Raw genomic sequence first — 9,267 nt, 5'->3', positions numbered from 1 at the left:
AGTGTTTGCATTGGTGAACATGTCATTTTCTAGCCCAACTGATGCACATTTGCAATTTAAAAACTAGGGTTTTATTTTTTTTTATTTTTTTTTACAAGCTACCAGTTTTTATATAGAAATTTGTCCAAGGACAATAGGTTGTAAGTTAGATTTAAAACTTAATTTTCTATCTGTCAGATATTTTATGTTACAGGGCAGATGATCAAAAATTTTTGTTGCTGCATATTGATCTCCTCTCTGAGCCACTAACAACTTCAGTAACTGATAATGAAGGTCATTCACTCCTTGCTTTTGTGCAGTCAATAATTTAATTCTATGTGATGAGGTACCCTAGAAAATTATTCTGTAAGGCATTGTTGTATGGAAACGTGCAAAATATGACAGGAGATTGATCCATTTGTTTCGAAGACTAGTAATTACACAAAGAGTAAAACTAGCTGAACTTACCTGTTTGAGTAACTCGGTAATATGCTTTTTCCATCCCAAATTTTCCTTAACATGTACTCCCAAAAATTTGAAAGAATCTACTCCATTTGCTGACTCCTGTTCATGTTCTACATCAATTGTTGGTATGAGTCTATTTCTTGTACAGAGCTGAATGTAGAGTGCTTTGTCGAAATGTAGGGAGAGATTATTTCCAGAAAACTACTTAATAATTCTTTGCAATACTTCATTAACACACTCCCCTATTGCTCTCTCCTTAATGGGATTTATTGTAACACCAGTATCATTTGCAGATATACCTGATATTAAACCCTGGGGGCTCCTTTTATGATTTCTCCTTAGTCATTTAAATCTTCTCTCCTTCCAAAATTATTTTAATTATTCAGCACATCTTTATTCTATCACAAAAAAACAACTGGCCTTTAATATTTAGTGAGTGAAAGTATAAACAGCATTCTCAGTCAAGCAATCCTTTTTGCTTCTAAATTGTGATGTGCTATGTAAATTCTTTCTCCTTGAAAGTAAGACTATTATTTAGTGCCAGTACATTACTTTCTCCAATATTTTGGAAAAAGTCATCAGTATGGAAACTGGACAATAATTATTAAAGACTTTCTTGTCACTTTTATTATAAAGATGCTTAACAATTGCATGTTTTAATGTATGAAAAATTTATATGCACCGATGATACATTACATTATATAACTAAAAACATTATTTACTAGGTTAGAACAACTTTTCAAAATTCAGTCTGAAATTTCATCAGTACAAGACATTATTTTTAGAATTATTAGAATTCTATTAATTTCAGTGAAAATGTTGGTGCTATTTCTAGTTGCTTAAGGTTTCGCTGAATGATGTTTTTATTGTATTCTCTTCCTTCATCAACTTCACCATTAATTAATACTATTTTTGCTGCTACATGATTGCTAAAAATATTCGCAACTAGCGAATTATCAGTTACAGTACTGTCATTCAGTTTCACTGTTATGGTATCTGGTACTCTGTCTGGTTGTCCTGCCTCCCATTTCACAATATCCCATATAATTTTAATATTCTTATGTGCATTATTCATTTCTGTAAGAATGTGCATTTTAGGACATATTTTTCTTAATATATTTCAGTATTTTTTGTGGAAGCCAAGTAATGTCAGATCTTATTTTAACCTTCATATACATTTTCATTTCCTCTTACATGAGCTTTTAATCCTTCTAGGTGTTGTTGCTTATTTGTATCCTCATCCTTCTGTAGTTTGGTATGTTACACATTGCACCTTATATTTTTCTGGTGAAGTCTGGTAAATGTTCTGTTTAAGTCCTTGATGTTACATTATTGTATCCATTCGAATGGGCTGTGCCTGAAACCAGTAGCTGAATTTAATAATAGTCTCTTTGGAAATTTCAAACCCCTTATTCTTGTTGCAATGCAAGACATACTTACATTCTAAACGCATTTTACCATTTTTTAATAACAGCATCTTCTGTGGTTTTTTCAGGAAAATACAGTTTTGGTTTTATTCATAGATTCGAAACAGTTCATATCACAGCTTTTAGATGAATGAAATGTTAATTATAGCTACTCGTCTGTCTTGCGAAGACAGCATTGCGTCTTATCTGGCCATACCTTAGACGGTGGTCTCCCAAAACTCTTATGAATATTCTATATATATTCACTTCGATTTCTCTTGCTTTTGTAATTTTCATACTTCGTATTTGGAAATGTAAATGATATGAAGCACTTCGCTGCTGATCTGGCGAGAATTTCAGATTTATTTTATGAAAACTGTGAACTATATGTTAGTTCAAAATAGCGAAGGTTATTAATGAGAACAGAGTTCAGTGCTTAAAGAATTAGATTCTTGTCGTCTGTTCCTACCTGTTTTGAAGTTACAGAACAAACATTCATGTACGAGTTGCGAAAAGGATACCGCAAACAAAATGCGTTTTGAAAAATATTAAAAGAAAGTCGAAGAACTCGCACTGGGATACAAAAACTTGAACGACAGATTCAACTGTCTAGCCTTGCAGATGGTTTAGCAATATTTTTGGAAAGCATCACTACACCAGCTGTGCAAATCAGTCCGTTGAAAGAGTTGGCGGGAAAGACTGGACATATTTGTTTTAAGAAGACAGAATTCGTAACGAACATTATAAATGCTTCAAAGCTCCTAAACAGCAGATACAGCAGGATAAACACAATGAATTAATTTATTTGGTATTCAGCGGAAATACAGTCAAACGGTCTAGATAAAGAAGCAAACAACAATAAAGCTCGGGAAATGGAAAATAGCGTAACTATAATGAAGGACATTTACAATAAAAATCCCGTTATGCAACAGAATATTTAGTTCTCATCAAAATGGAAAAATTGAGGAACTGAAGAAAAGGAAAGGAAGGTGCTACAGGTAACAGTCGGCCAAGTTGGGAGTACGTGAAGAAGAAGCAGCAATGAAGAAATCTACACTCAAACTGAATAACCATCTGTTGCTCTCAGGAAAATAGAAAATTTCGTTTTATGGCCACCTGGTTGGAATTAACTGCGAAAGCCTGACAAAAAAAAAAAAAAAAAAAAAAAAGGAACGTAACTCTTTCGATGAAAATCCTAAATCGCAAATCAGTTTGTATTGATTCTATATTATGAGGTGTGATAATTTTGTTTCTGATACTTGCCACAGCGAGTGTATTTCCTGAGTACATGTACAGAGGAGACTCTTTGGACAACAGAGTTTTCATTGTTGTCGTTTAGACAGACCGTGCTGGGTAACACTTCTTTGTCGAGCATCGCTGGATCCAGACGAGTTATCTTGGCCGGGCTGGTATGAAGGCTTGATTTCGGAATGCAAATGCTTCAGCTTTTGATATATCAAACAAGGTAATATCTGGCTACGCAATGGCGTGCGCTAACATTGCAAGAAATGGAACTTCGTGTTTATGGAAGGTTTTCAGTTTAACCTTTTTCAATACTATTACTTGTACTTTCACTATAAGGTCATCGTCGGTTTGAGCACTTCATAATATGCGTGAACATAGGAAAGCATCACGTCACTCTTAACCTTTCTTTAGCCGCGCGGGATTAGCCGATCGGGCTAAGGCGCTGCAGTCATGGACTGTGCGGCTGATCCCGGCGGAGGTTCGAGTCCTCCCTCGGGCATTGGTGTGTGTGTTTGTCCTTAGGATAATTTAGGTTAAGTAGTGTGTAAGCTTAGGGACTGATGACCTTAGCAGTTAAGTCCCATAAGATTTCACACACATTTGAACATTTGTTAACCTTTCTTTTTAAAGTGCTAGATGTAAGAAGATGTTTTGTAAAAAGCGTTCACACCCCATCAGCTATCTGTTTCGCGCCCGTTGCTTCGTTCGCGTACACTGTATGGTCCAAAAATTATTCTTTTAACCGAAGTATTATGTTGTTCACAATCTGCAACGCCTTCTAAACTTTTCACGCTAATTAAGGCCATAGAAGCATAGTCTTTACCGAGTGAACCTCTGACCAAAAAACTATTCAGGTAGCTGAAATCCACAATTTTTTAAATCATACCTTTTCCGTTTCACCCCCTAACACATATTCTTTATATCTAACCGAGATGTGAAATACTAATTTTGATAGGTTCAGCTTTAAAAATTATTTAGTATAACGAAGTATTTTCTTAAAGGTATTCATCCTCTATTTCACCCCAAATGGGTTGAATTTCCAAAAACAGTGAAACACGTATTTTTTTTGTTTTTAACCGAGAAACCTAATACGAATTCTCATTGATGTAGCTTGAAAAGTGCTTTAGTAGTTCTTCAATTGTTACTAACTTTCAAAAAAACTTTCACCCACTATTTTACCCCCCACAGTGGTTGAATTTCCAAAAACACTGAAACAAAAATTTTTTAATTTATGACAGACAGACCAAATACCAATTTTCGTACTTCTAGCTTAAAAATTGCATTAATATCGACATAATTTCAAAAATTCTTTCATCCTCTACTTCATCCTCTTAGGAGTGGAATTTCGAACAATCCCTTCCTAAACGACACCTACAATAAAATATTTCGTCCCCTATTTCACCACCTTGAAGCTGAATTTCGAAAAACAGTGAAATGTATTTTTTTATTTCTAGCAAGGAAGCCAAAGACAAATTTTTAAAGATTTAACTTAAAAATGCTTCTATAAAGAAATATTTCCACAAGCACTTTCATCCTCTAGATCACACCAACAGTGGTTGGATTTCCAAAAAATCGTGAAACGTGTATTTTTTTTATTTTCAACCGAGAAGCTATATTCAAATTTTCATACATTTATGTTCAAAAATGCTTTCATAATGAAATATTTTAATAAAACATTTCATCCCCTGTTTCACTGCCTAAGGGGTTGAATTTCTATAAACGCTGAAATACATATATTTTTTATCTGTAACAGATAAGTCTAATATCAGTTTTCATAGATGTAGCTTAAAATAATTTAGAAATTATTTACTAATGATTTATTTTCAAAAAAAGATTGTGACCTACTATTTTACCGCATAGTGGTTATATTTAGTAAAATACTGAAACACGTATTTCCTTATTTATGACTGTGAAAACATCTTCATAGTTCAAAATTGTTTCAATAGATACATATTTTCAACAAAAAAAAAAAAAAATCTTTACTCCCTTATTCCAACTCATTAGGAATGGAAATTCGAAAACTTCCTTCTTAAACGTCGCCTAAGGTGTAGGACCAGCAACCTCCCCAAATTTCAAGTTTCTGTCCTTAGCGGTTTGAGCTGGGCGATGATGAATCGGACAGTCAGGACGTTGCCTTTTAAATTCACACAGATAAGCCGAAACATAATGGCTTGGTGGCGTTGCGGTCACTCGGTAACAAAACTATTTAAGCGGAGCAAAGAAGTACTGGGGATCACCCTAGCGAAAATATGGTCTACAGATGGGAAAATTCACTGAGATAAACAATTTTGAGAAAGGGAAAATTGTTGTTACGCAGAGCCTGTGAACTAGCGTCTTGAAAACGGCGAAACTCGTCGAATATTCAGGTGCTACTGTCGTGAGCATCTACCACTAAGCACTAAATGGTTGGACGTCCACGACTCTTCACAGAACGTGGGGTTCGGAAGCTTGTCTGCTCTGTAAAGTAGGATTGACTGTGAGATCTGTGGCATCTCTGCCGAAAGAGCACAATGCTTTAGCACTCACAGGTGTTTCTGATCACAGCGTTCGTCGTACATTATTGAATAGGGAGCTCCGCAGCAGACCACCCCTACGTGTTCACATGTTGACACAACGACATCGTCAATTACGACTGCAGTGGGCAGTGGCCGTCATCGAGGTGAATGGTGGCTCGAAACGTGCAGAGCGCCTCGGACGCAGGCAGGTGGGAGCAGAACTATGTCGTGGGAGGCATTCTTCTGCGCTTGCGTGGGACCTGGGGTAGTAATCGAAAACATGCTGAAAGCTGCAAACTACCTGCATGGCATTATGCCTGATGTCTACCCTGACAGCGATGTCATCTTTCAGCAGTATAATTGTCTGCTTCTCGGAGCTACAGTTGGTGCTTTGAAGAGCATTATAGTGAACTCACGCTGATGTCTCGGCGACCAAATTTGTCTGATGCAAATACTGTAGAAACCATCTGGGTCGTTATCGAGCGTCATCACCGCGTACACAAATCAGCGACCCGTTATTTACGCGAATTACATGACCTGTGCGTAGAAATACTGGGTGTACATAAAGTTCGAGAAAACTTTCAATTATTTTTTGCACAGGAACTAAACATTGTACAGATGTCATATATAATGCATTTTGAAGAGAAACTCTGAAAGTTTCTTTTTTTTCAAACATTCGATATGCGAACCATGAGTGACCCGGCAGAGGTCAATACGGTAATCGAATTCTTGAAATACCCGTCCCAGCATGGCATCGTCGACTGTGGCAGTCGCTTCCCGTATTCTCTCCCGGAGCTCTGCTACATCACGTGGTAGAGGCGGTATATACAGCAGATCTTTAATGTGTCGCCACAGAAAAAAGTCACACTGAGTGAGAATTGGCGATCGAGGTCATTTCATGAACTCGCACACACAGAAAGCTCGCTCCGCACCTGAACTCGCCATGTTTGCGACTAGCGCTGACTACCGGCAAATTACCAAACTACCCTGTGGCAGTGAAAAAAAAAAAAAAAAAAAAAAAAAAATCCAGGGTTTCTCTTCAAAATGACATATGTATGATATCTGTACAATGTTTGGTTATTGCGCAATAAATAATTGAAAGTGTTCCCGCACTTTATATATACGCTATATAATGCAACAAACCAACAAACTGTATGAACCCCGATACGCAGAATCGGTGATGTATTTCGTTTCAAAGACGGACAAAAAAGATATTAAGCATGTGGTGATAACGCTTTGGCTCACCAGTGTCTAGATTACATTAATTGTTGATAACTGTGATCGTCAGTGCAACCAAGTTCCTTTCTTTTTAATTCCGTTCGTGTTAATTGTTCATGATTAGTACACACCTAAATCACGATAGTTTTCAAGCTATTGCTTACTGAGCCTTCACATTCCACGTGCCCATTCAAAAGTTTCTAAGTACGGTTCTCGGTACAGGCATTGCAGCTTGCGCGATAAGATTATTATTTAATGCTTTAATGATGCTTTGCTTACTAGAATTCAACGTAGTGAAATTGAATTATGTACTGTCGAAAGCTGCGTTGTTTTTTTTTTTCAGCTCAACTTGTTGTAGATGATTGTAATCCAAATAGGCATGCATTGCAGATAGAGCTACGTTTCCGTTGTAACGTGGGTAAGCTATATCAACCTCAGGGCCAGGTTCGGATACAGTTTATTGTGTTTCAGAAGCAGTGAGTGCTTATTCATTTCGCACAGATTCAAGTTACCTTCAGCTACAGTATGTTTATCCCTTACGTCTATCAATTGCAGTTGATCGGCCAAACGTACTATCGTTTTCACAGAACCGTGTTAAACATATTGTGTTGTTCTATACTGACAGCAGTGAATAGGTACAGTTTACATTCAATGATTAGTTCAGTCGTTAATCAAGAATCCTGCATCGATATGTATAAAAACGCTGGTTTGATTAACAGAGGTGTTGACGTTATACAATTAAAAGTTGTATAAATATTCTGTATTAGAAGTTCATATATAAAGTTTATGCATAGTGTTAACACAGCTATACAGCAAGGAGATCTAAAAGGTCAGATTTGTAGACTACATATATATTACGTAAAGCGTACACAATATATTTTGGAAGTCCAGATACGGAAGTGTCAAATAGTCTCGCATAATGATTTCACATAGGCAACTAGAAGAACAAAAGTTACAAGTTAAAAGGACTTAGCAGAAATTAACGTTATGAAAGCAGAAATTCTAGGTGAGTTAACTTTCCGAAACAAGATTAGGAAGTTCGGGGGTTCTCAGGAAAAGGTCAGAAAGTGTAGCACGCTGTGGCCAGGAGAAACAAGATGGAAAAAATGAAAGAACGAAAAAATGCTGGAAATTCTGAGAATCAGGTAGGAAGGTAAAATCATGAGTACGTCACTTAACGTGCTCTAAAGATGACAGAAATCGATGAAAGACAAAAGGAATATCATTTATTACTACTGAAACAAGCCTTCCGTGCTCGTAGGAAGGGCCTGTTTGACAAAATATTGCACGCTAATGTTAGCTTCTCCTTCTCCCTGATTCTAAAACCCCGATGGCAGTTACCCCTTTCGGTATCACGAGACATGGCGGCTGGTAGATGCGCGTGTTTTCAGAGCTTCTTCGCAGAACGCTCCTGATGACACCTTCGTGGAACGCCTCCCCCTGCTAATTGGTAATTTCAGAGCTGACGCTTGGAGCGCGGGTGCAGAATCGAACAGGATTTTTCTCGCCTAGAGCGGACAGCTGACGGGGAATTCCAATTACATCGGAGCGCCCGCTTAAACACGAAGCTCGTCGCATGCCCGTCCGTCCAGTTCCGATTTCCAGGTTCATTAATTACGAAACCACTGCGGAATAGCGTCCGGCGTAGATTCCAGTTTCACACACCAAGTCTCTGGTCTTCTTGGCACTGTATGGAAAAAGCGGTTTGCTCTGAAAGATTGGCCTGTTGTGGTGTATTAATCAATCAGTTAACATGTTGACTACCATAATAGGTTGTTTCTCATTATTAACTTTATCCATTACGGATATTCTACACTAGTTGAGTCTACATCAATTGTACAGCACACGCTGGTAGCTATGGGAGTTACATATAGTGACAGTCAGTAATTGTAGTGAAGAATGATTAATCTGGGGCCAATAGTAATACAAAATAGAAGATGTCTAGAGGATACTATTAGGCTAGTGCTCACTTTAGTAGCGTCTTTGTTTTGCATGTCGGTGTTACAGTTGCTATGGGTTTATTTATGGATTGTTATTTTTTATTAATAGTTCACAGTTGTTATTGGACTTAACATTTTGTCATTTGGAGATAGCGAGTGGAGCTGTGGGCACTAGAAAATGGAGTACCAAGTCGAGAAATCGGAACTTTTTCGACATATTCTTCTGTTTGAGTTCAATAGAGGGATGACAGTAACGGATACAGCCCGAAACACTTGAGCCGGGTGTGGGGGTAATACCATTTGATAGAGCACAGCAAGATTTTTTTTTTTTTTTCATTTTGAGGAGGACTGTTTTGACAGTGACTTTCCACATTCAGGAAGACCTTTGGGGTTTTATGATGATCGTTTAAACGCATTAATCCACAATGATCCATGTCAGCGTACTGTAGAACTGGAAAATGTGATGAAGTCTACCATCGTATGCCATTTGCGTGCGATGGCGAAGGTTCAAAAATCGGG

This window comes from Schistocerca serialis, chromosome 7 (assembly GCF_023864345.2).
Source record: "Schistocerca serialis cubense isolate TAMUIC-IGC-003099 chromosome 7, iqSchSeri2.2, whole genome shotgun sequence".
In the NCBI taxonomy this organism is placed as follows: Eukaryota; Metazoa; Arthropoda; class Insecta; order Orthoptera; family Acrididae; genus Schistocerca; species Schistocerca serialis.
This window is presented reverse-complemented; position numbering follows the sequence as displayed.